The sequence below is a fragment of the Scyliorhinus torazame genome, chromosome 9 (genome assembly GCF_047496885.1).
Source record: "Scyliorhinus torazame isolate Kashiwa2021f chromosome 9, sScyTor2.1, whole genome shotgun sequence".
Classification (NCBI taxonomy): domain Eukaryota; kingdom Metazoa; phylum Chordata; class Chondrichthyes; order Carcharhiniformes; family Scyliorhinidae; genus Scyliorhinus; species Scyliorhinus torazame.
The window spans coordinates 184,509,131-184,534,536 of NC_092715.1; the positions used below are offsets into that span (position 1 = coordinate 184,509,131).

Consider the following 25,406-nt stretch of genomic DNA (forward strand, 5'->3'; position numbering starts at 1 on the left):
ACCACGACGCCAACCTCCACCGATTTCTCCAAACCACCCAAAAACTCAACCGCACCTACAACAAGGAGAAATGCTTTTTCCGCACAACCAGGCTAGCCATCCTCGGCTACGTCATGGAAAACGGGGTCCTAAGGCCCGACCCTCACCGTATGCATCCCCTCCTACAACTCCCTCTCCCTCACTGTCCCAAGGCCTTGAAGAGGTGCCTTGGATTTTTCTCCTATTACGCCCAGTGGGTCCCCCAGTATGCGGACAAAGCCCGCCCACTATTTAAGGCCACCCTCTTTTCACTGGCAGCCGAGGCCCGCCAGGCCTTCAACTGCATCAAGGCGGACATCGCCAAAGCTGCGATGCGCGCGGTGGATGAGTCCGTCCCCTTCCAGGTGGAGAGCGACGCCTCAGAGGTCGCTCTCGCCGCCACCCTCAACAAGCAGGCAGACTGGGAGCGTTTTTTTCACGCACCCTCACCACCTCCAAAATTCGACACTCCTCGGTGGAAAAAGAAGCCCAAGCCATCGTGGAAGCTGTGCGGCACTGGAGGCACTACCTCGCTGGTAGGAGGTTTACCCTCGTCACTGACCAACGATCGGTTGCCTTCATGTTTGACAATACGCAGCGGGGCAAGATCAAGAATGATAAGATCATGAGATGGAGAATCAAACTCTCCACCTATAACTACGACAGTATATTGTCCTGGGAATCTCAACGAGCCCCCATATGCCCTATCCCGCGGCACATGCACCAGCGCGCAAGATGACCGACTACGGGCTATCCACGATGACCTCTGCCACCCGGGGGTCACCCGGCTCGTCCATTACATCAAGGCCCGCAACCTGCCCTACTCCACCGAGGAGGTCAGAGCTACAACCAGAGACTGCCAAATCTGTGCGGAGTGTAAACTGCACTTCTATCGACCGGATAAGGCCCACCTGGTAAAGGCATCCCGGCCCTTTGAACGCCTCAGTATCGATTTCAAAGGGCCCCTCCGTGTTGCGGTTATTGGAGATAACCGCAATACGTACTTCCTTAACATCATAGATGAGTTCTCCCGCGTCCCGTTTGCCATCCCCTGCCCTGATATGACCACCCCCACTGTCATTAAAACCCTGCATAGGGTCTTCACCCTGTTTGGTTTCCCCAGTTATGTCCACAGCGACAGGGGCTCGTTGTTCATGAGCGACGAACTGCGTCAGTACCTGCTCAGTAAGGGCATCGCCTCGAGCAGGACTACCAGTTACAACCCCAGGGGAAATGGGCAGGTGGAGAGAGAGAACGCGATGGTCTGGAAGACCGTCCTACTGACCCTGCGGTCCAGGAATCTCCCAGTTTCTCACTGGCAGGAGGTCCTCCCCGATGCGCTCCACTCGATTAGGTCCCTCCTTTGCATGGCCACAAACCAGACTCCTCATGACCGTTTGTTTGTTTTCCCTAGGGGAGCTGCCTCAGGGGCCTCGCTTCCGCCCTGGCTGATGACACCGGGTCCAGTCCTCCTCCGAAAACATGTTCGGAGCCATAAAACCGACCCCCTGTTAGAGAGGGTCCAGCTCCTGCACTCCGACCCACACTGTGCGTACGTTGAACACCCCGATGGCCGGCAAGATACCGTCTCCCTCCGGGACCTGGCGCCCGCAGGCTCCAACACCACTCCCACTACTGCATCCCCCACACTATGTCCCGTCCAACCTCCCATGTTCAGCGCCCCCATCCCTATATGGTTCCCGCGCTCCCTCCCGGTCCACAGGAATGAAGCTCCGGAAGAGCCGCTCCCAGAGTCCATGCCTGGACCCACTTCTACAGCCACCCGAAGCGGCTGCAACACCAGTGCATCGGTGGTCACAACTGTACGATCCGGGCACCGGACCGACTGAATCTATGAGCCCGTCACCCCCGCTGGACTTAATTTTTTAAACAGGAGGTGAATGTGGTGAATGTATAATTACTGATAATTCACCAGTGCACTGTGTTATGTTATTAACCCTGTGGGCTCTACCTAAGGGCCATTGTGTGGCTTCACCCACAGGGGATATGTTTGGGCATGTACGGGTTCCGCCCATGGCTCCACCCCCTTTACAGGAAGTATAAGAGCTGCTGACCTGCGGGGCCGCCTTCAGTGTTGTACCGGTCACAGGCAGGCTCAGTTCTAAGCTGATTAAAACCACGGTTTACTTCTCCATGTATCTTCGAGTAAATTGATGGTCGCATCAAGCATATCGAGGTAGAGAATGTGAGGGGTGTAGAGAGACTGCGGAGTTGTACAGAGCTGGGGGTGGGTGTAGAGAGCTGGGGAAGGGGGTTGAGAGCGTGGCAAGGTAGAGAACGCGAGGGGAATGGCGGCCATAAGGCAGGTACAGAGCGTGGGGTAATGTACAGGGGGTAGCAGGTGTGCAGAGGGCATGAGGGGGGCATGGCACCCCCCATACGAAAAGGTTGGGCAAGCCTGATTTAAATCAATACGCTGATAATCTGTTTTACTGATGCTGGATATTAGTTGCCCTGAGTACTGGGAAAACTACATTGCTCTTCTTCAAACAGAGGCATCGGATTTCAATGGTCACCTGAGAGGGCAATCAGTATTCAGACTAACATTTCATGAGAAAGGCAGCACCTCTGACAGTGCAGCACTGAAATGGCAGCCTGGATTATGTGCTTAAGTCCCCGGAGGGAACTTGAAATCATAGCCATCTTTTAAGAATGTTGTTATTGAGTTAGCACTGGCTATTAAATTATCATTATATTAAGACTCAGCTCTCTATTATTGAGTCAGTGTTTTACAAAAAGAAGCACTGTAACCCATCGTGTCTGCGTCGGTCTGAACTATTTGCTCTTCCAGCGGTTTGTCTTCAGGATTACTGTAAGTGAAACCATAGGAACAGGCCCATTACCATAATTTTGGAACCTATGCTTCAGAGGAAAAGTATACATATAGGAGGGGACAGAAATCTTAAACTACAAATTGTATCATTCAGCAGAAAAAATCTAAGGTAGAAGCAAATAGTAAAAATATATCATGGGCGTGTGGACAAATATGTCGGATCATGGCTAGTCATCAAACTCAGTAACCTGTTCCTGCTTTTCTCCCATTCCATTGATCCCTTTAGCCCCAAGAGCGATATCTAACTGCTTCTTGAAAGCATACTGGCTGGATTCTCCATTTCAGAGGCCTGTCGACGCCGGGACTGAATCGGTGGACTTCTACAATTATGTGCGAGCGGTGGCCAAGGTACAGAACAGGGCTGACCTGACACCGGCAGCTATGTACATGGACATTGCTGCAGTGCTCCAGAGCTTGGCCCAGTCACAATGGGTCATGGTTGTGGGTGCCAACGGCATTGACTGGGTGCTGGCTGACCTGAGACAGTCCCAGAGGGACCTGACACACTCACAAAGGGACGTGATACAGTCGCAGAGGAGGTGGCCCAGTCACTATGCTCCATGGCTGCGAGCATGGAGACCCTGATCGAGATGAAATCCAGGACTGGCAGTGCAAGGTAGCAAGGGAGCCTCAGGAGCCCACTCTAGCCATGTTCCCATCCCAAGAAATAGCCCAGGGACCATCGGGGACCCCGAGGGAGGAGGAAGTGATGTGGCCCATGGCAGTGACCTTCGCAGGGGCGGTGCCGGAACACCACCGCACCTCGGACTCCACCCCTCCTGTTCCTGGTGCATCCGATGGGCAGTGGGCAGAACAGGGTGGCAGCATTCCACCTGGGACATCCAAGCAGCAGCTGGTATCCCAGGCCCTGTCGCTCCAGAGGACGATCGCCAAAGGGGACCCAGATCAGAGGGTGGGCATCACACTCGGCCGTCTGATGTACTACCTGGGGATCCACCTAGATGTAGCGTTAGAGCTTGTAAGGCCAGTTAAGTTGACACGGGTACAGCACATAGGATAGCATTAGGGATAGGGCACAGACTTGTACAATAATGTTCACCTTTTCACAAGAAACACCTGAGTTTTAACGTTTCAATCTGCCTCTGTGCTCTGTCAGAAGGGTGTCAGGGATGGACTGGGCTGGGCTGTCTGCAGAGGGGGCTCTGGGGAGGGGAGGAGATGGGCGGCCATTGGGGTGGGCCCATTTCAGCTACTGCTCACTGCTCTGGAACCCGGTCCCACCCCATCCCTCCCCACCCACCACCCCCCGCACCCCGTCCCCATCTATGTCACCCCTAGGTTTTCGGTGGGATTGTGTGATGGAATGGCCAGTTCACCTACAGGGATCACCGAGGTGGACGGTGGAAAGTGCTACTGTGGGCAGGAGTCAGATGTTGACAAATGGTGTGGAGCACCAGAGCTCATCACAGAGCAGGTCGTCATCATCCTCCATCCCATGGACCAGACCCGCTGTTACTGCCAACCCAGGGCCCGCATCGTGCAGTGAAGCTGGTAGAAATCACAGAGGGGGTTACAGGGGCAGCAGGTTGGTGCAGGGAGGGTGGACACGAGAGGGGGGGGGGGGTCGGCTGGGGGAAGGGGAAGTTGTGCGGGTGGGACGGGATGTTCGTGTTGCTGGCCAGGCATCCTAGTTGGTGAACCAGGAGGCGATTAGAGTGTCCCATGCATGCTGGTCCTGGTGCACACGTTGTGTGGCCCCTGTGCCTGCCTAGGCCCCATGCGCTGCCCATCCTGGCCCTCCCCGCATCCTCCACTTCGGACGCGGCCTGGTGTTCATCGTCCTCCTCAAGCATGTTGCCCTTCTGCTGCATGATGTTGTGGAGGATGCCGTAGGCCACCACAATGTGGGAGACTCTCCTAGCCCTATACTGGAGAAGCCTTCCAGAGTGGTCCAGGCACCTGAACTGCATTTTCAGGATTGATCAGCCATCAGGCACTGCATCATGCTTGGTTCCACAGTTTGTTGAGTTGGCAACCTGCTCCATGCTCAAAAGAATGTGCTCCAAGTTCTGTACAAAGCCACATGTCAAGATGGTATCAGACTTATCCATATACCTCTACATTGAATGCAGGCTTTCTGACAGGTTTCCCAATGCACAACACATATGAGTGTGCACAGCAATCAGTCTTCTGATCCATAAAAATCTTCATCTGTGTTCTCTGCCATGATTGCAGAACACTTTTTATTCTGTGCCACCTTGTATGGATCCTACCTCTATGCCGTTCTCTGAATCACATGCAATGTCTGTATCTGAGTTAGGTGGTTGTGACTGTGAAATTAAGTGATGGTGTTTCTTCATCTTCCCTGCCTTCCTTCTATTGCCTGGTGCAGTCCTTGGGTATCTGAAATGGAAAAAGGAAGAAGGATTGGACTTTGGTAAGGGGGGGCAGAGAAAGTAAGAGTTGAATGTTTACACCATCTGCAATTTGTAAATCAGGAGATATTGAGGGAGAAGTAGGAAGTGACGGGGATTAGGTATAAGGATACCATAACCGTCAATGGTTTTAACCTGCAGGTGGGCTGAGCCGTAACAAGTCCCTCTCCATAATGGTCAGGAGTCTCCTCCATAGGAACCAGGACATGCAGGTGCGACTGTCCCCCTTCAGTCAGTTCCTTCTGCTGCCTATTATGTGCGACCTTCATGTGCAAAAGAAAGGAAAGTCTGTCAGTGAGTGTAGTGCAAACTGTTTGGCTTCTGTAGCTGTCATAGTTGAATAGCTGCCGTGTAAGCAAGGTGTGAAATGTGGGTGTGAGTCTTGCAACAGTACTGAGTGTGAGGGTGAGATGAAGCATGCTGGTGTCAGGTACATGTTGTGATATGATGTACATGTTCTTTTAAGGAAGCTCTTAAATTGCTGTCAGTCACTACCCACCTGGACAGGTTGTGACGCATTCCCGTGGCTTGCATTCAGTCTACACAGCAAATGCTAGAAGTCAGATTTGTATTTAAGTCTGAGTTAATATTATCTGCACATTGCCTGACCTTCAAATACAGAACGCACACTATTGTTTCACCAATCATTGTCATGTGATTGAAATGTTTACATTTAACAGGAGCTAAAAATATGGTGTTTTTTGATTGAGAAGTTTTCAAGCCTCAGCCTCTCAACATCCAGCAGAGGGATTGGTGAAATAACTGTAACGAAGTGAAACAGCTTTATAGAACTCACCGTGTCTATGAAAATTCTGAAAGTCTGTCTGGATCCCACACACCGTGGGCAGGTTCTCCATTTCTGAGACTAAGTGGCGATGCCGACGCAGAATTCAGGGACTTCCATGACAGTAAAACTGGCGTCGAACCTGGATCGATTCAGTAACTGTGGAGGGGCTTACACCAGCGCCACGTGGAACATAATCGATTCCAATGGAAAACGGTGCGGAATTCGCCGGGTCTGTGATTGACACTCGGGAGGTTGACAAGCTGCAGCCGCATTACACTCCCCACACACACTCATCCCAGCCAACAAAATGGCACTGGCTGTGTTGGAGCGTGCCCATGCAGCTGATGGGTCAGCTGGGGCCAGAGGACACCTAGGGAGGTGGCCTGGGGAGATACGACCTGTGGCCCGAAGTTCACAGCGGGTAGTCAGCGGCGTGGGCAGCTGCATGGCTGCCTTTCCGGCTGCGGCAATGATGTTCTGTGCCTGTCCATGCCGACCCTACAGCTCACCTCCTGGCCATCCCCTGCTACTCGTCGGAACCTATTCTCCGCCCAATCACCTTTCGCGATTTCGGCGCCAGCCAATGGAAAATCCCACCCTGTACTTTTACTCTGGGACATCATTACACCTCATTCTCCAGCCATCAGGCACAGGGTTGCAGTAAGATTGGTCAAATTTTGGAGCACTTAAATATCAGTCCGCTTACTGTGAACTTTGTGTAGGTTACGTTTAAACAGCAGACTCTGGAAGGTCCAGCTTTAAGCAGATTCCTCAGACAAAGGAATCTGTTGCTGCTGCTTACTGTTTCTTTAGGAGGTCAGGAGGAGCAGACTGGACTGGGAAGAATGCTCCATCCACTCCCCAACAGCTCCTCACAAGCTTAATCTTTGAAGCTCTGCTGCCACTTTTACACCTAAATCACTGTTTTGTGGGCAGAGCTTGAATTCAACCTGGCAAAAGAGAGTTCGACAACACCACCATTGAATAGCATATGACCAAATAAGACGGTGGCCACTAAAGGTACTACAATTCAGTGAGCCAAAAAGTTTGAATAGCTATCAAAAGCTCCAGATAGCATTCAGTATCCTGCAAAAAGCCGTGGTATGACCACAACATTTCCAACTCAAGTGGAAGGCAGCAGGCCTCCTTTCTGAGTTTACTTTGTTCTGCCACTGCATAGAGTTGTGTTTTCTGGACCTCAAAATTGTAACATCAGGTAAACAAGTCATACATATTAAAATTGTTCTAGCTAATGATGACCATAGGCCAAACACGTTAGATCTGTCTGACAACCATGTTAAAAATCAAGAAAAAATATGGCCGACACTTGAAAATCAATTGTGAATGAAAATCAACTTCTGAATGCACAGCCTGGAATTCATATCCTTTAGGCAACAGCCAACAGAAAATTGGTCAATTTATAAGTAAATGGAGAGACAAGGGGCATGATTGTGAGTTTATGGTATCATAGCTGGCTGACAGAATAATCAAGCTTGTGATAGCATATACCCCAATAGACGAGTTCTAAAAAGACCTCTTGGACCAACCCAAAGGTTAGAGCACAGACGCACTACTGCAAAGTAGGTGCAAACATGAAGATATGCTACTGGGCAGACAGAGTATACAGGATATGCATTATTCCACAAATAGATCTCATGGACATTGAAGTTTAAGACTTACTGCACTTTAAATTAAGCATTTTGGGCAATCTAAGTGGAAACCACTGCAGCAGGAAACATCCAATGATCCTAACTACAGCATGATAGCGATGGACTCAGGATATCGCAGAGTAATCTTTAAGGAAAAGCAAGTCGACGTCTGAGGTTCGATGCGACCTGATGTCCACCAACAGTTGCACCAGGCATAGATGGGGATTGATCCAACCAGAAGATTGACCAGGAAGATGGTATATTGGCCAGGAATCCATCAAAACTTCCATAAGGCCTTGGGGGAATGTGAAGTATGTCAAACCTTCAAGCCTAGCAACCAAAAAGAACCATTGCCAACAAGTCACTATCCACTTGGACAGGATGAGATTAGTAGTCCCATGACTTGTATTCCGTCTATAGCAGCAGAAGACATGTGTACTTAGTCTCCAAGTTACAGTACCCGTATATAGTCATATGTTCAAACAAAGAACCCACATTATTGTTTCACCAACAGAAAAACATAACATGAGTCCTGATTGATAGAGGTTGTTGGTAGATGAGCAGACAGGTTCCACTCCTCGCACTCCACATTAGTGAATCAGTAATATTTTTTTACTATAATGCAGCAGCTTTCATTTGAATTTTTCCCTGTGCCAATGCTCAAGTTACCAGTTATTGAGCTAAATTTGACAACGTTGAGCTCATGACCTCTTGTACCAATGCACTAAACTAATGTGCCCATACACAATTTCAATCTTGTTTTCCAAAGAATAAAAGCCCCATGTAAAATCTTTTAAACACAACTGCAAACCTCCAAAACAGAAAAACAAGCCTTATTTCCTTGACCTTTCTTTGAAATTTCAATTCTTAATATCTGAGAAAAAAGGCAGATAATCATGTGAGGCATTCTCAGTCAGAAATATGATTTAGGATTAGAATCTTGCCAATTATCCTTACAAACTTCAGATAAATTAAATATTGATTGGTATCCAATTATGAAAGTGCACAGATATTAGAAAACGTGAAATAAGGTGCACTTAGTTTAATAAGGACATGGGGAGTCCACATCGAGTGAAATAAAGAACTCAGATTTATTTATAACTAGTGATCTGTACATCTGTACGTACATCTGCACATACACCAGGGACTGCAGCACAGATGTGACAGCCACAGCATCACTAGAGGGCAGCATCAGAGACGGGTATATAAGGTTGAGTCCAAGACAGGATCCACTTCTTTCAGAAGCACAGGGCTAGGGAGCAGCAGCAGACAGAGACAGCTCAGCATAGGCAGCTTACCTTAACTTCACTGGTCATACCTCTTGACTGTATTATATCTAGTTAAGCTCTGGAAACAGAACGAACCCATTGAATAAAGTATTTGTGTTAGCTGGAAGTCTACAGTCTTTATTCAGATTTAGAGAATAACATTTGGTACCACGAGTGATTTCAGAAAGCTAGCTAGACACCAGCAAGAGACGAAAAACTTAAACCAGATATTCGACTGTGGAAGACTTCGCAGCAAATGGATCCTCGACGACTAACTGATTCGATGGAACCTGTTGGAACTCCATGGCAGCTGGAAACAACCGGCAATTTAAGTTATAACTGGAAAATGTTTGAAATATTTATCACAGCTAATGATTTAAGCGCTGCCTCTGATGCAACAAAAATAGCCCTACTACTCTCAACAGGAGGGCATGAAGCTAGAGAAATCTATAATTGCTTTAATTACTTAGAAGGTGACGACAGCACCAAAGTAGAAATCATACTCAAAAAATTTGCTGAACGCTGTAACAGTCCATCTGGTGAGATGCTGGAAAGAATTAACTCTTGTCAGAGAAATAGAGGGCCCATCTCTGATTTCATAAATCTCAAATTAATACCACAAGGCTATGATGATGCTGATTTCAGAGACTCTGTGATAATGCATCAATTAATTTCTGGACTATCTGATAAAAATTTGAGGGAAGAACTATCACAAAATAAGTATCTAACTCCAGAAACTGCTATATGAACAAAAACAAAATCAATACTGTCGGCCTTTACAAACACAGAATCAGTGTCCAGAAAAGAAAATCGGGAAAAAAACAGCATCAAAACTTACCACGAGGCAGAGGCAGGATTGAAGGAAGTTCTGAGCGGCAGCCGTCTTGAGAAAGGAGTCGCACATACGCAGTTGCGAAAAAAGCGCACAGTAAGGAAACTCGGAGTGCGCATGGGCAATCGAGCCCACGCATGACGTCATGACGTCAGCGGACCAGGACCACGCCCACTTAAAAGAGAAATGCACGAAAATGAACAAAAAAGAAATTTAAAGCTGCAAAACCCAATTTTCTCGCCTCAAAAGACAGAACAATGACCGAACTTACACCAGCAGTTGAAAATAACTTTCACAACACCCTGGAACAAGCAGTTAGCACCGCCCTAGAAGATAATATAGTCCTTGTAGACTACGACTCAGAAGAAGCTTTCATCTTGGGAGGTGGCTACCCCAGTACCAAATCCGAACCGCAACTAGAGGTGTTGTACCGTGAAGACCCCGACGATGAGTTCTTCGGATTGGGGAATCTTCAGCCCAGCATATATGACATCCCGACTCGTGAGTGCAGGATTATGCTGTGGCCTGACGCCAAGAAACAGAGAGTGGTCCACGCACCAAGGAGGGTCCCAGCCTCCACACAAGAAGATGATTTGTTCATTGAACATAAAGAGAACGATCACAACTCTGAAACAAAAAGGGCTGATTCGTCTATCGAACAATACACACAATACTGCTCAGACATGGCTGAGTTATTCGGAGATCCTGATCACAGCATCAGCAACACGGTTGAAAAGCTCAATACGACTCTTCTCATGGTAGATTAATCCAATACCATGGTGCCATGGCAGATCGTCGATACATTGGATGACAGCAATACCCAAGATGAAGACGACGCCATACAGAGAGAACAGAACGATTCAGTTGAAAGAGCACAGATCGACTCTACAGGGAGAACACTGCAGGACTCCACAAAGAGAGCGATACAAGCGTCCACAAAGAGAGTGACGCAAGCCTCCACAGACAGTTCGGTGACAGACTCAAAAATGGAAGCAAGCAAACACTCCATAGCGAACGCCATGCATGTACAAGACCATGAAGATCTATCAAGCTTATTTGAGCCATCAGACGAAGACACTGAATGTTTACCCACTATGTGTGAGACAAGTGACGAAGAAATCACAATTCCCATACAGGATGTGCAGGATCACAGCAAGACTGACATATCTCAGCTCGTCTGCACAGAAGCACAACAAAATGAAATCGTGAAGATTATGACACCAGAAAAGGAACACAAAGAGATCATAGATGATTCAAATGAACCTGAAATGACTCCAAAAGAGGAGCACAAAGAAATCAATGATAATTCAAGTGAACCAGAAATGACTCTAAAAGAGGAGTACCAAGTAAGCAAAGAAGAGGAATCGAATCCACCACAAATGACTGATGTCACCAACATCAATGCAACATCAGATCATTCTCACAATTCTCAAGAAGATACGCTCAATGTAGCAGAGACCACAAAGGACACTGACACCAATAACTGTGACAATGACTCAAATCATCCACACGGAACACTCATTGAGTGCAACAAGAACAACAAAAACCACAAGAAGCACAGCAGAAACAAGAACAACAACAGCAACAACAAAAACAACATGCAGCGCAACAAGAACGACAAAAGCAACAAGAAGCATCCCAGAAACAAGAAGCACGACAAGAAAAAGAACAAGAATAAAAGCAAAAACAACGAAAACAGAATCAACAAGCGCGACAAAAAAAACAACAAGAACGACAACAACAAGAACGGCAACGAAAACAACAAAGACAGAAACGACAACAATGAAACAACGACCTGTACAACATGGTACAACTCTGCACGTAAAGGACAATGCCACAGCACACTGCGAAACAATGACAAGACTACAAACATGCCATGGCATGATAAAGAATCTCAAGAATTCACATCTGCTCCAGAACAAACAAGCAAAACAGCTTTCACCAACGATGACATACAGAATCAATACCACAAACACAATAAAAAGTCGAGGTCAGACAACGGTGCGACACAGAATCGCTACCCACAATCAAATGGAACAGAGGAAAAAGGTGCCCATGTCATTAAACGATTCATCAGCAAAGCAGTCGAGTCATGTTCTGACATCAACCTCTGTTATCGTCCTGAGCAACCGCATTGAGCTCAGGACTGTCACCAGCGCAAATGCTCCTCGGCAGAGACATCCAGACAACCCTACCGGCAAAGCAATTCTGAGACCCTGGCAACGCACCGGTTCTTGACACATGCGGGCACAATGCTCCAAACAAAAACTATACTACGATCAACATGCGATCCCACTTAAGCCACTGACAATAGGTGACACCATCAGAATCAGGGACCCAGAAGGCAGATGGTCTGAGTCAGCCATGGTGATCAGGCAGGAGGCACTGCGGTCCTACATTGTCAAATCGGCTGCGGGAGTACTTTTTCGCCATAACTGCCGGGATCTATTAGAGATTCGACCTACAACAACGCCAGTATTTCCCACATTGGACTTGACCAAGTCCATTTGCCCACAGGACGTTCCTCGTCACACAACCAGACAGTACTCTTGATGACATCAAACCATCATCCCTACTACTACCGTTAAGATGCTCCAGCAGACTTCTGGGTGCGGCGATGACCAGCTAAGTCGCACGTTTCGGCAGCTCCCATTGAAACGGACTTTTGGGCTCGTAATAGGAGCCCCAACGGCAATTTAAACGGCCAAAAACACTGTGCGGTAAACCAGAAGGGAATCCCCCCGGACACGCATGGAAAAGGGAGAGGATAGCGGCCGGATTGCGGAGGATCCTCTGGAGCAGTGGCAAGGAAGGGAAGCTCAAAGCAAGATGGCATCGGAAGGTGGCCGTTTGTTATGGGGCCCAAGCAACAAGAGTTCCTGCGGCGCTGTGTGCAAGAGCTGAAGAAGGAGCTGTTGGCCCCGATATTACAGGCGATTGAAGGGCTAAAGGAGGAGCAGAGAACCCAAGAGCTGGAGCTTCGGGTCGTGAAGGCAAAGACTGCTGAAAACTAAGATGAAATACAGGGCCTGGTGGTGAAGGCAGAAACGCACAAGGCACAGCACAAAAGGTGTGTGGAGAGGTTGGAAGCACTGGAGAATAATTCGAGGAGGAAGAATTTAAGAGTCCTGGGTCTTCCCGAAGGCGCAGAAGGGGCGGACGTCGGGACATATGTGAGCACGATGCTTCACTCGCTAATGGGATCGGAGGCCCCGACGGGCCCTTTGGAGGTGGAGGGAGCTGATCGAGTTCTGGCGCTAAGACCAAAGGCTGGAGAAATACCTCGAGCTATAGTGGTGAGGTTTCTCCGCTACAATGACAGAGAGACGGTCCTCAGATGGGCGAAGAAAACTCGGAGCTGTAGGTGGGAGAACGCGGTGATCCGCGTATACCAGGATTGGAGTGCAGAGGTGGCGAGAAGGAGGGCAAGTTTCAATCGGGCTAAGACGGTGCTTCATAAAAAGAAGGTCCAGTTTGGAATGTTGCAACCGGCGAGATTGTGGGTCACACACCAAGGGAAGCACCACTACTTTGAGACGGCAGAAGAGGCGTGGACATTCATTGTGGACGAGAAGCTGGAATAGTCTGGCGAGAGAAAGAGCTTTTGGGACAAAGTGGTGGGGTGATCATGTGGGGTGAGGAAGGGGAAGGGGAAGGGGGAGGATGATTTTTCAATTTGTTAATTTTGTGATCCTGTAACCTTTCTCACTTCCCCATGTTGGGGGGTGGGGGGGGAGTATGAGGAACTGTGGGCACCAGCCATTAGGGGCGGGGCCGAGTGGGAAACGCGGGCTTTGTTCCCGCGCTATGGTAATTATGGCGGGAACAGGGACGCAGGAAGGAGGGGGCCTCGCACAAGGCCGAGAACAAGGGGGGAAGCCGAGGTCAGCCAGAGTTCGCTGACTTCTAGGAGCAACATGGGGGGTGCAACTATGCTAGAGGGGGATCTAGCGGGGGGGGGGGTTAACTGGGTTGCTGCTGCTAAGAAGAAGGGGGAGCTGTTATGGGATGGGGTGGTCGAGGCGGGAGGGCACCGTCGGGGGGATATACGGGTACGTGGGAACCGGGGGAGGAGCTGGGTTAAAAAAGGGGGTGGCTAGTCGACAAGGGGGGGGGGGCGGTTAAAGAGCCCCCCAACCCGGCTGATCACGTGGAACGTGAGAGGGCTGAACGGGCCGATTAAAAGGGCGTGGGTACTCGCACACCTAAAGAAATTAAAGGCAGATGTGGTTATGTTGCAGGAGACGCATCTGAAACTGATAGACCAGGTCAGACTACGTAAAGGATGGGTGGGGCAGGTGTTTCATTTGGGTTTAGATGCGAAGAATAGGGGGGTGGCTATCTTAGTGGGGAAACGGGTACTGTTTGAGGCAAAGACCATAGTGGCGGATAGTGGGGGTAGATATGTGATGGTGAGTGGTAGATTGCAAGGGGAGGCGGTGGTTCTGGTGATGATGCAAATTTTATGAGGCGTATGTTGGGACGTATCCCGGACCTGGAGGCGGGAAAGTTGGTAATGGGGGGAGACTTCAATACAGTGCTTGATCCAGGGCTGGACCGGTCGAGGTCCAGGACCGGGAGGAGGCCGGCAGCGGCCAGGGTGCTCAAGGACTTCATGGAGCAGATGGGAGGGGTAGACCCCTGGAGATTTAGTAGGCCTAGGAGTAAGGAGTTCTCATTTTTCTCCCATGTTCACAAAGTATACTCACGGATAGACTTTTTTGTCTTGGGAAGGGCGCTGATTCCGAAGATGACAGGGACGGAATATACGGCCATAGCCATTTCGGACCACGCTCCACATTGGGTAGACCTGGAGGTAGGAGAGGAAAAAGAACAGCACCCACTCTGGAGAATGGATATGGGCTTATTGGCGGATGAGGGGGTATGTTTAAGGGTGAGGGGGTGTATTGAAAGGTACTTGGGGCTTAATGACAATGGAGAGGTTCAGGTGGGAGTGGTCTGGGAGGCGTTGAAGGCGGTGGTCAGAGGGGAACTGATATCCATAAGGGCACATAAAGGGAAGCAAGAGGGTAAAGAAAGGGAGCGATTGTTGAAAGAACTTTTGAGGGTGGACAGGCAATATGCTGAGGCACCGGAGGAGGGACTGTACAGGGAAAGACAAAGGCTACATGTGGAATTTGACCTGCTGACCACGGGTAAGGCAGAGGCACAGTGGAGGAGGGCACAGGGTGTACAGTATGAGTATGGAGAGAAGGCAAGTCGGCTACTGGCCCACCAATTAAGGAAGAGGGGAGCAGCGAGGGAGATAGGTGGGGTGAGAGATGAGGAGGGAGAGATGGAACGGGGAGCGGAGAGAGTGAACGGGGTGTTCAAGGCATTCTATGAGAGGTTATACAAGGCTCAGCCCCCGGAAGGGAAGGAGGGAATGATGTGTTTCCTGGATCAGCTGGAATTCCCGAAGGTGGAGGAGCAGGAGAGGGCGGGACAGGGAGCACAGATTGAGATGGTAAAAGGGATTGGGAGCATGCAGGCGGGGAAGGCCCCGGGACCGGACGGATTCCCGGTGGAATTTTATAGGAAATATATGGACCTACTGGCCCCGCTTTTGACGAGAACCTTTAATGAGGCCAGGGAAAGGGGGCAGTTGCCCCCGACTATGTCGGAGGCGACGATATCGCTCCTTTTGAAGAAGGAAAAAGACCAGCTGCAGTGTGGGTCCTACAGGCCCATTTCCCTTTTAAATGTAGATGCTAAGCTCCTGGCCAAGGTGATGGCGACGAGGATAGAGGACTGTGTCCCGGGGGTGGTCCACGAGGATCAAACTGGGTTCGTTAAGGGGAGACAGCTGAACACGAACATACGGAGGTTGCTAGGGGTAATGATGATGCCCTCACCAGAGGGGGAGGCGGAGATAGTGGTGGCGATGGACGCCAAGAAAGCATTCGACAGAGTGGAGTGGGATTATCTGTGGGAGGTGCTGAGGAGATTTGGTTTTGGAGAAGGGTTTATTGGATGGGTACAGCTGCTGTATAGGGCCCCGGTGGCGAGTGTGGTCACGAACAGGCAGAGGCCTGACTACTTCCGTCTTCATAGAGGGACGAGGCAGGGGTGTCCCCTGTCTCCATTACTGTTTGCATTGGCGATTGGCCCCTGGCCATAGCACTGAGGGGCTCCAGGAAGTGGAGGGGAGTACTCAGGGGAGGAGAAGAGCACCGGGTATCTTTGTATGCAGATGATTTATTGCTGTATGTTGCGGACCCAGTGGAGGGGATGCCTGAGATAATGCAGACACTCAGGGAGTTTGGGGAATTTTCGGGGTACAAATTGAATATAGGGAAGAGTGAGTTGTTTGTGGTGCATCCGGGGGAGCAGAGCAGGGGAATAGATGATTTACCGCTGAGGAAGGTAACAAGAGATTTCCGGTACTTAGGGATTCAGATAGCCAGGAGTTGGGGAACCTTACATAGGCTTAATTTAACACGATTGGTGGAACAGATGGAGGAGGACTTTAAGAGATGGGACATGGTGCCCCTGTCACTGGTGGGTAGGGTGCAGGCGGTCAAAACGGTAGTCCTCCCGAGATTCCTTTTTGTGTTTCAGTGCCTTCCGGTGATGGTCACGAAGGCTTTTTTCAAGAAAATTGAGAAAAGTGTCATGAGTATTGTGTGGGCCGGGAAGACCCCGAGAGTGAGGAGGGGGTTCTTGCAGCGTAGCAGGGATAGGGGGGGCTGGCACTACCGAGCCTAAGTGAATACTACTGGGCTGCCGATATCTCAATGGTGTGTAAGTGGATGGGAGAAGGGGAGGGAGCGGCGTGGAAGAGATTGGAGATGGTGTCCTGCAAAGGAACCAGCCTACAAGCACTGGTGACGGCGCCGTTGCCGTTCTCCCCGAAGAAATACACCAAAGTCCAGTGGTGGTGGCAACGCTAAAACTTTGGGGGCAGTGGAGACGACATAGAGGAAGGACGGGAGCCTCGGTGCGGTCCCCGATAAGAAATAATCATAGGTTTGTCCCGGGGAGAATAGATGGGGGATTTGGAGCATGGCAGAGAGCTGGGGTTGTGCAACTGAGAGATCTGTTCGTAGACGGGACGTTTGTGAGTCTGGGAGCGCTGACGGAAAAATATGGGTTGCCCCAAGGGAATGCATTTCGGTACATGCAACTGAGGGCTTTTGCGAGGCAACAGGTGAGGGAATTCCCGCAGCTCCCGACGCAGGAGATTCAAGATAGAGTGATCTCAGGGACATGGGTGGGGGATGGTAGGGTGTCGGATATATACAGGGAAATGAGGGACGAGGGGGAGATCATGGTGGATGAGCTGAAGGGGAAATGGGTAGAAGAGCTGGGGGAAGAGATTGAGGAGGGGCTGATGCCCTATGTAGGGTAAACCCATCGTCCTCGTGCGTCAGGCTAAGCCTGATACAATTCAAGGTTTTGCACAGGGCGCATATGACCGGAGCAAGGCTCAGTAAATTTTTGGGGGTAGAGGATAGGTGTGGGAGATGCTCGAGAAGCCCAGCAAACCACACCCACAAGTTTTGGTCATGCCCGGCACTGCAGGGGTTCTGGGTGGGGGTGGCAAAGGTGCTTTTGAAGGTGGTGGGGGTCCGGGTCGAGCCAGGCTGGGGGTTGGCTTTTTTTGGGGTTGCAGAAGAGCCGGGAGTGCAGGAGGCGAAAGAGGCTGATGTCTTGGCCTTTGCGTCCCTAGTAGCCCGGCGCAGGATAAACCCCCGGGCGTGGAGACCTGGATAAATGACATGGCAGGGTTTATAAAACTAGAACGGATAAAGTTCGCACTAAGGGGTTCGGCTCAAGGGTTCACCAGGCGGTGGCAACCGTTCATTGACTACCTCGCAGAACGATAAAGGAAATGGGAAGGTAACAGCAGCAACCCAGGGGGGAGGAGGGGGGGGGGTGGGGGGAGGGCTCGGGTGGGTCCTCAGGGGTGTTTTTGTATAGATATTTGTACTTGGTTATGTATATTAGATTGTTTGATTTTATTTCTAGAGAGTTATTAATTTGTTATGGCAGTTGCCATTTAGTTTATATATTATTTATTTATTTGTTAAAACGGTCACTGTTATTTATATTGGTTTATTGTTGTAAAAAGGAAAACCTTTGTATTGTTTTGTTTGGCCGAAAAATCTGAATAAAATATTTTTTTTCAGAAAAAGATGCTCCAGCAGAAGCCGTAAGGCACCCGATCGGCTAGATTTATGACAACAGTTCAACACACGCACAAGCCAAATATGGACATTTCTCACGATGGACTCACAACACATTTAATTGTTTCTGTATTACTTTCATCATTTTCACAGTGTGCAGATTTGCTTATTCTCACCACTTGTTATGTACAGTTTTCTTGCGGCCAATCTAGAAAACATATCAAATCAAAAGGGGGGATGTACTGATCTGTACATCTGTACATACATCTGCACATACACCTGGCAGCCACAGCATCACGAGAGGGCAGCATCAGAGACGGGTATAAAGGGTTGAGCCCAAGGCAGGATCCGCCTCTTTCAGAAGCACAGGGCTAGGGAGCAGCAGCAGACAGAGACAGCTCAGCATAGGCAGCTTACCTTAGCTTCACTGGTCATGACTGTATTATATCTAGTTAAGCTCTGGAAACAGAACAAACCCATTGAATAAAGTATTTGTGTTAACTGGAAGTCTACAATCTTTATTCAGACTTAGAGAATAACATAATAACAACACAGTATTTACACCACCCGGAATATCCCGACCAAGTTCCCTCTCTGGTTGGTGCCTTACTGACCTTTTATACAGTGGTTAATAGAGTTCCCAACCCCTCAGCAGGGAGCTCGTATTCGGCGAGGGCCACGGGGAGATCATAGAATCATAGAATTTACAGTGCAGAAGGAGGCCATTCAACCCATCGAGTCTGCACCGGCCCTCGGAAAGAGCACCCCACCCAAGCCCACACCTCCACCCTATCCCCACACCTCAATCCTATCCCCGTAACCCCACCTAACATTTTTGGGACACTAAGGGCAATTTAGCATATCCAATCCACCGAACCTGCACATCTTTGGACTGTGGGAGGAAACCGGAGCACCGGGAGGAAACCCACGCAAACACGGGGAGAGCGTGCAGACTCCGCACCGACAGTGACCGAAGCCGGGAATCGAACCTGGGACCCTGGCGCTGTGAAGCAACTGTGCTAACCACTATGCTACCGAGATAATCATTCCCCACCCCCGTCAGCCACGTGCTGGATGTAATATTTAGGATGTTTGAACAGAAAATAGCATTTTCAATCAAACATATTATCAAATATCAACTTCTCAATTTTGACTAACATTACCTTGCTTTTATATTGTTACAACTTTAGTAGTGAGATACTGGGTTCTGAGTGAATAACACAGCTTTAATATACCTAAAGAGTAAGCAGTGCAAAGAAGCGTCCTGATTGAGGGTCCAACAGGTTTTGCCTCTACACGCCATAAATAAAGCAAAGCACGACAGGTTCCATTTCAGTTCTACCTGTCAAAGCAAACTGTTGAACATTCAGAATACTTATTCAACAATGTCCAATAAATAAAGCTTTACATTTAACACTTTATTTTGAATTATTTTCATTCACAAAGAAGGGATTTGTTGCACATCCTTTGCACTTATTGTAGACTTAACAGTTTCACAAATGATTCTCTTCTGCACGTGACTGCATGCCCTGTAGGCAAGGTGAATAAAAGGTCCTGCACATCTGTGTTTATTGAGACAAATTCCTATTAACCTACGAGCTCAAGATTAAACTGTCAAATTTTATTCCTGATGTCAGTGAAATAGCAGGTGTGATACTCTCTTACCATGAATGCATTATCAGTGACTTAGCACTATATTGGGTCATTTTGCAGGCTGATGGTGGGTTGCATTAAATAGCCTGATAAAAGACTGTTACTTGAAACATTTTTCTATAAGTGAAAAATTTTGGTTGCAGAATATTCTTCGTCAAAGCTACCAGCTTTGCAAACATGAAAAATATATTAGTGCGTTCTGCTCCATTTACAATACAAAGAGAGTTTAATTATCTCTTTCAGTTCCTCCATCACAGACATAAAAACATTTGACCACAAAAATGCTTGCATCAGGAAACCAGTTTGGGCAGGAAGAAACAGGAATACTGGGCGTCATTCTCCGCCCCCCCAGCGGGTCGGAGAATGGCCGTTGGCCGCCGTGAATCCCGCCCCCGCCGAAGTCTCCGAAGGGAGAAAAGTCGGCGGGGCGTTAATGGCGCCGCTGCGGCGGAGAATGTCACGGGTCTGCGCAAGGCAGCCGATTTTCGGCCTGCCGATATTCTCCCTTCCGGATGGGCCGAAGTCCCGTCGACGTGATGACCGTTCACGTCGACGTGAATCAAACCTCCTTTTCATCGGCGTGACCTGGTGCTCCAGGCTCACGCCGACCAGCGTGGAGGTGAGTGACGGCCTGGGGGGTTGGCTCTGGGCAGGAAATGGCGTGGCCACAGACTGATTGCGTGAGGAGAGGTGTGTCTCGGCTTGTGTGTGTGTGTGTGCGGCGAGGGGGGGGGGGGGGGGTGGTTAGAGTAGGCTGGGCTCCGGGGGAGTGCCGGGAGGGGGTCCGTGCCGGGGTGGAGGTTGGGGGGGGGTCCGTGCCGGGGTGGAGGTTGGGGGTTGGGGGGGTCCGTGCTGGGGTGGAGGTTGGGGAGGGGGTCCGTGCCGGGGTGGAGGTTGGGGGGGGGGGGTCCGTGCCGGGGTGGAGGTTGGGGGGGGGAGGTCCGTGCCGGGGTGGAGGTTGGGGGTTGGGGGGGGTTCGTGCTGGGGTGGAGGTTGGGGAGGGGGTCCGTGCCGGGGTGGAGGTTGGGGGTTGGGGGGGGTCCGTGCTGGGGTGGAGGTTGGGGAGGGGGTCCGTGCCGGGGTGGAGGTTGTGGGGGGGGGGTCCGTGCCGGGGTGGAGGTTGGGGGTTGGGGGGGGTCCGTGCTGGGGTGGAGGTTGGGGAGGGGGTCCGTGCCGGGGTGGAGGTTGGGGGTTGGGGGGGGTTCGTGCTGGGGTGGAGGTTGGGGAGGGGGTCCGTGCCGGGGTGGAGGTTGGGGGTTGGGGGGGGTCCGTGCTGGGGTGGAGGTTGGGGAGGGGGTCCGTGCCGGGGTGGAGGTTGTGGGGGGGGGGGTCCGTGCCGGGGTGGAGGTTGGGGGTTGGGGGGGGTCCGTGCTGGGGTGGAGGTTGGGGAGGGGGTCCGTGCCGGGGTGGAGGTTGTGGGGGGGGGGGGTCCGTGCCGGGGTGGAGGTTGGGGGTTGGGGGGGGTCCGTGCTGGGGTGGAGGTTGGGGAGGGGGTCCGTGCCGGGGTGGAGGTTGGGGGTTGGGGGGGGTCCGTGCTGGGGTGGAGGTTGGGGGGGGGGGTCCGTGCCGAGGAGGGTGATGGGAGGGCAAATGAGTTGGTCCACCTGGCCAGGTGCCAGCCTCCAACAGTTGGACCCATGCGGTCCATGCCACCTGGCTGGGGGGAGGAGGGGATATGGGCAATGATGACATGTCGTCGTTCCCCTCCCCCCCCACCAGGCCGTCATGTTTTCAGATCATCCAGCGATGTTGGCCGCCGTGGTGGCAGCCGCTCATGTCTATGTTGCCCTGGATGAGGAGGAGGAGGAGCGTGCCAGAGAGGCGGCGCAGGCTGCCGCAGAGGGGCAGGCGGCAGCCGCCCAGGCTGGAGGGACACCTGACCGACAGGACGAGGAGGGGGAGGAGGACGTCGCGGCCCCACGGCAACGGAGGCACCCGAGGGCGCCCCGTGTGTACCGGCACCGGCAGTCATACCAGGACCTCACGGACCGGGAATGCAGGAGGAGACTCCGGATGAGCCGGGAAACCGTGGCACACATCTGCCACCTGCTGGCACACCTGTCACCGCGTGGCACTGGCGGGGGATACCCTCTCCCCGTGTCCGTCAAGGTTACGGTGGCCCTGAACTTTTATGCAACGGGGTCATTCCAGGCACCGAGTGGGGACCTGTCCGGCATATCGCAGACATCGGTGCACCGGTGCATCCGGGCAGTGACAGATGCCCTTTATGCCATGGCGCACCGCTACATCCGCTTCCCCGTGGACCGGGCCAGCCAAGATGCCCGGGCCGTGGGCTTCTCTGCCGTGGCCGGGTTCCCCATGGTCCAGGGCGCGATCGATGGGATGCACGTCGCCGTGCGGCCACCTGCAGATAACAGGGCCGTGTTCACTAATAGGGAGGGGACCTATTCGATGAACGTACAGGTGGTCTGCGACCACCGCATGATGATCCTGCACGTCTGCGCCCGTCACCCAGGCAGTGTACACGACTCATTCGTGTTGTCGCGGTCATCCATCCCCGGCATGTACGAGGGACGCCATCCCCGGCTGAGGGGCTGGTTGCTGGGCGACAGGGGCTACCCATTGCGATCGTGGCTGATGACGCCTATACGGAGGCCACGCAATGAGGCGGAGAACCGCTACAATGAAGCCCATGTAGCGACAAGGGGAGTGATCGAGAGGTGCTTTGGCGTGCTGAAGATGCGTTTCAGGTGCCTGGACCTCTCTGGGGGCGCCCTCCAGTATCGGTCAGATAGGGTCGGCCGCATCATTGTGGTGTGCTGCGTCCTGCACAACATAGCCCAGCAGAGGGGCGATGTGACGCAGGCAGAGGAGGGCGGAGTGGAGGAGCAGCAGGAAGAGGCACAGTCCTCCCCAGATGAGGGGGATGGGGACAATGGTCAGGGCAGACGGGGTAGACACAGGCGGGTGGCTGTCCACCGTTACCGGCTGGCCCAGCGGGCACGGGACAGACTGATAGACGCCCGCTTCACTGACTAGATGGGCGTGGGAATCGGGTAGTATGGCCACAGACCGCACACCATGGCAACAGCCGACCACCCACACCCCCCACCCATCCACCCACCCAGCACCCTCAGCCCCCTCCCTAACCCCACACACCCCACCCGCATGCACACCACCCCCCCCCCCATTGCCGATCCACCGGCGGCACAACGGGCCGGGCTCACACAGTTGCGGGTGGACGCGTGTCTATCGCAGGCCATGGAGGATGATGACAACCCATCCTGCGATGAGCTCCTGGCCCTACATCGTTGGACTATGTCTGACCCATGGCCACAGTACCACCATCCACCCGGACCATCCCTGCATGCGGCTGTGACACTGCAGCGCACGGTCCCGTCCTCTGCCCGGGGGATGTTGATGGCGGCCCAGGGGGAAGGGGGCAGACTCACCTGGGGCTGAGGTAAGACCACCCCTCACACACACACTTGCGCTCAACGTACATGACACGCCCGCACACTTTGGACAGAGCACAAAGGCAGCTTCGGTAGGTGTAACATTGACTTTAATAACCAAAGGAGTTCATGCACGTGCCCTAGCCCCTAAAACTCATCTGTGCACTGCACCCGTGCCAACTTACTCAGTGTCTAATTGTTTGGCCTTAAGGGCCCTTTGACTACGTCTACGTGGTTCCCCAGACGGTACAGCAGAACTGGAGGTGGACTCCTGTGATTCCTGCCCTCTGACACTGGATCCCTTTGGCGGCCGTTTACTGGGGCGTCCTGGCCTAGATGGGCCAGGCTGCGGCCCGGGCGACTGGGATGGCGAGCTGCCAGCCTGTCCTGCCCGTTGCCCACCCGATGCACCTGGGACGGAAGGAGGGGGAGTCCGAGGTGTCGCGGTGTACCGGGACCTCCCCTACAGAGGGAGCCGGGACGGACCACACCACCTCCTCCTCCCTCGGGGTGCCCGATAGCCCCCAGGCCTCTACATGGGTGGGGGATGCGAACGGACTGGCCATCCGACGCCCCTCCGACATCTGGCCCTGCCAGTCCTGGAGGCCCGTGCTGGTATCGACAGGGGTCTGCAGGTTTGCAGCCATGGAGCCCAGGGTGTTGGCAAACCCTGTCTGTGACAGTGCGACGCCGGCTCGCACATGGCCACTGGGACCGATGCCCTCAGCGATGGCCTGCTGAGACTGGGCCCTGGCCTGCAGAGACTGGGCCATGGCCTGCTGAGACTGGGCCATGGCCTGCTGAGACTGGGCCATGGCTTGCAGAGACTGGGCTATGGCGTTGAGCGCCTCTGCCATCTGGCGCTGGCACTGGCTCATGGCCTCCTGTGAGAGGGCAGCCATTTCCTGGGCCACAGACGCCGCCTGCACGGAAGGCCCCAGGCCTCGCAAACCGTTCCCCATGTCTGACACCGTCGCAACCATTGCCTCCACCGCGAATGCCACCCGTGCGGTGTCAGCCTGGGTGGCACGCATGACCGGGACCACTCCCAGCTCCTGGACGCTGGTGGACTCCTCCACCTGCGACCGCAGCCGCCGCAAGCCGCCCGTCACCCTCTTCGCTCGTCTCCGGGTCGGTGGTTGCATCGGATCTATGTGTGGGTGTGGTAACTGCAGGAACCCGGGATCCATCTGGGCGGCAGATGTTCGCTTGGCCTGGGCTGCCCTCCGACCGCCCGGTCCCTCTGCTGCTCCTACCTCCACCTGCTGTACCGGGACGGCTGTGTTGTGCGCACCAGTGAGTGTACCAGACGCCTCATCACTAAAGTGCCCAACCGTGGTGAGTGTTTCTGCGATGGTGGAGTGTGTTGGTGACAGGAGTGGCGTTGTGTCGTGCTCTTCGTCCCACTCTGAGTCCATGGCACTTTGGGGTGGGGGTTCGTCTCCACCCATCCACTCTGAGTCACTGTCCGGTATTTCGTCTTCCTGGATAGTGCTGTCCCGGGTAGTGCTGTCCCGGGTAGGGGTGTCCTGGGTAGTGGTGTCCTGGGTAGTGGAGTCCTGGGTAGTGGAGTCCTGGGTAGTGGTGTCCTGGCTCGGATGTGACGGGGGCCTGTGGCTGCCCCCCTCATCGCTGGGTGGTCGCTCCGGCACGTGACGGGGGTGTCGTCTCCCTGTTGCTCCAGGTCTCTCCGTCTCCCGTGGTGTGCGAGGGGCATCCTGCGGGCGTCGCATGCTGGAGGGTCCGGGTCTCTCCGTCTCCCGTGGTGTGCGAGGGGCATCCTGCGGGCGTCGCATGCTGGAGGGTCCGGGTCTCTCCGTCTCCCGTGGTCTCCGAGGGGCATCCTGCGGGCGTCGCATGCTGGAGGGTCCGGGTCTCTCTGTCTCCCGTGGTCTCCGAGGGGCATCCTGCGGGCGTCGCATGCTGGAGGGTCCGGGTCTCTCCGTCTCCCATGGTCTCCGAGGGGCATCCTGCTGGCGTCGCATGCTGGAGGGTGCGGGTCTCTCCGTCTCCTGTGGTCTCCGAGGGGCATCCTGCGGGCGTCGCATGCTGGAGGGTGCGGGTCTCTCCGTCTCCTGTGGTCTCCAAGGGGCATCCTGCGGGCGGTGTGCATCTGCGGGGATGGGTGCCTGGACGTTTGGTCGTGCGATACACAATGAAGCATGCATGGTTAGACATCAGGCAGTGATCAGGTGATACGGGGGAGGGGGATATAGGGGAGGGGGGATATGGGGACGGGCTGTCGGTGGCTCACTTGCTGGTGGGGCCCCGACCTCTGCATCAGCAACCTCCCGGTCCTCAGGTCCGCCAGCCAGTTCCAGGGCTCTTTCCTCGTGTACGGTCAGTGGCCTCTCATCAGCGGGCCCTCCTCCAGTCCTCACATGCTCCCTATTGTTGTGTGCGC

General features: G+C 52.7%; 1 long non-coding RNA gene across 1 annotated transcript; it reads left to right on the forward strand.

Moving 5' to 3' along the window:
• The first annotated feature begins 2,121 nt into the window (after positions 1-2,121).
• Positions 2,122-19,297, forward strand: LOC140430051 (uncharacterized). Its single transcript, XR_011949300.1, has 3 exons — positions 2,122-2,215; positions 3,099-3,220; positions 17,937-19,297. It is a non-coding gene; the product is annotated as an uncharacterized lncRNA (long non-coding RNA).
• The last annotated feature ends 6,109 nt before the right edge of the window (positions 19,298-25,406 follow it).